The sequence below is a fragment of the Lepidothrix coronata genome, unplaced genomic scaffold (assembly GCF_001604755.1).
Source record: "Lepidothrix coronata isolate B3197 unplaced genomic scaffold, Lepidothrix_coronata-1.0 Scaffold187, whole genome shotgun sequence".
NCBI lineage: Eukaryota > Metazoa > Chordata > Aves > Passeriformes > Pipridae > Lepidothrix > Lepidothrix coronata.
In genome coordinates this window covers 1,050,626-1,052,575 of record NW_016690367.1, presented here as the reverse complement: position 1 = coordinate 1,052,575, position 1,950 = coordinate 1,050,626, and the positions used below count along the sequence as shown (strand labels likewise).

General features: G+C 57.1%; 1 protein-coding gene across 1 annotated transcript in view; it reads left to right on the top strand.

Annotated features, from left to right (window-relative positions):
* Nucleotides 1-809, top strand: part of ID3 (inhibitor of DNA binding 3, HLH protein) — a 2,029-nt gene extending 1,220 nt beyond the window's left edge. Inside the window, exon 3 of the mRNA XM_017831068.1 lies at nt 233-809. The gene's annotated coding sequence lies outside the window, so the exon portion shown is untranslated. The remainder of the gene's footprint in view (nt 1-232) is intronic.
* The last annotated feature ends 1,141 nt before the right edge of the window (nt 810-1,950 follow it).

Here is a 1,950-nt window from a genome sequence, read left to right as displayed (position 1 = left end):
CCCCCAGCATCCCCGGGGGACTGATACCGACCTCAACAATCCTGCACCCCCGTCCCCCACCATCACCCACCCACCCCCGGCATCCCCAGGGGACCCATATCCAACCTGAGCAACGCTCCCACCCCCCCTCTTCCCAAATCCCATCCCCAACCCCGCTTATCACCACACTAATTATCTCTATTATTTTTCTCCTCCCTCCCCCTCTTCTCTCTCCCCTCCCGGTGCCAATTAGCAAACAGGCAGCGAGTGTCGGTTCCTGGTTCGTTATCAGCCGGAGGTAAATAGCAGCTTCCTCCGTGGCGCCGGGCTGTCTGCGACCTACCGGCCCCGGCATCGCCTCCCCCGGGCCCGGGCACCGCGGGCGGGGAGCGGCTGGTCCCGACCCCCCCAGCCCTCCACCGCCAGCATCCCACCCCCCCGGAGCTCAGCGTCCCATCCCGGCTTCGGACCCGAACTTTTAATCGAGATATTTTTTAATCGTAAGACTGGTGATGAAGAGAGGAGGTTGTCTGTATATTTTTGGATTATAGCAGCGAGTCCTTTTTTTGTAAAGGTGTTTAACGGGATGGGGAGGGCGGGATTTTTAGGGGGGTTTTGGGGAGGGGGACACACACACACATCCTCGAGTATGAACCAAACTCTCTGGGGCCGTGGCCTCGTGTATTGTGGAGCTCTATACTAGAGTATAACTTTTTGTACCTTTTGTGCAGGAAGGTGAATTTCTGCGAACATGCCTTGTACTTGCTTTATAAACTTTTTATAAAAGTTACCATTTTTACATAATAAAAAAAAAATCGTTTTGACTGTTTTTTACTGTTTTTTTTTTTTTTTTTTTTTCCTGTCATTGGGGCTGGAGGGAGCCGGGGGGGCACCCTTGGGTGGGAAAACAGCCCCCTGCGGGTGGGAGCCCCCCGAACTCTGATGGGAACTTCTAGGGTTACGGTAGGAATCTCCGTAATTGTGTAACAGCTTTGAAATGTCAGCTCAGGTATGGGAGGAATTAACCCTGGGCTGCCGGCTCCGGGCCGAGGTGGCTGCCAGCTATTTTGGGTGCTGCGCTGCTTATCTGATATGGAAGGAGCGAAGACGCTGCTGAGCCCCGGGGACCATCTGGAGGTGTAGCTGGAGCCCTGGGAGGGGAGGAAAAGATGCCTTTTTTTTTTTTTTTTTCCCCTCACTTTCTGCCTTGTGAAAAAGGGCTGCTTGGTACCCCGGGGCTGGATTTGAGCTGCTCTGGGGCTGGAAGGGGTGATGTGATGTGATCCTGTTCCCCCAGGATACACCCCCAGGGGAAGGGGGGTTTCTGGGCTGCCTGTGCTTCCCCAGGTGGTATCCAGAGCACACCCTCTGCCTGGCCTGATCCCCCCTCTGGGGTCAGCACCCCAGGGAAGGGGTGTTGGGAGCAGAAATGCCTTTCCCTCCCCTTGGGTAATGCTGCGGTTTCCCTTTGGCCCGGGAGCAGATGTGACCCCCGGCCGGCTCAGCTGCGGAGCCGGATCCTGCTCCCTGGGGAAGGTGCTGGCCTGCCTGGGATGGAGTTAAATTAACTTCCCCCCCACCTGTAGCACCATCATCTTCACCCATCCCCTGTCCTGGGCTCTGGCTTTGCATGGTGTGGGTGCTGCCCCTTGGCCTTGAGGTGTCCCTGGGGTGCTGCAGCATCATGGGGTGCTGGGAAGACGGGAAGAGGAGGAGGAAGGCACGAGGGTCTTGGGATTCAGGGTGATGCAAAGCTTCTCCCACAGACACCAGCTTCAGCCTCCATCCCCACAACAGCCAACATGAGCTCAGGGTGCAGCTGGCACCCCCCAAACCGCCCCCCCCTCGTCCATGGGCATTTCCACAGGGAAAAGCAGCACGTGGAGCTTCCAAAAAGCACCAGCTGGTCCAACGGGATCACCAACCCCTGGGAACATTCCTCCCTCCTCCCAGCTTGATGTCCCCAGGCTC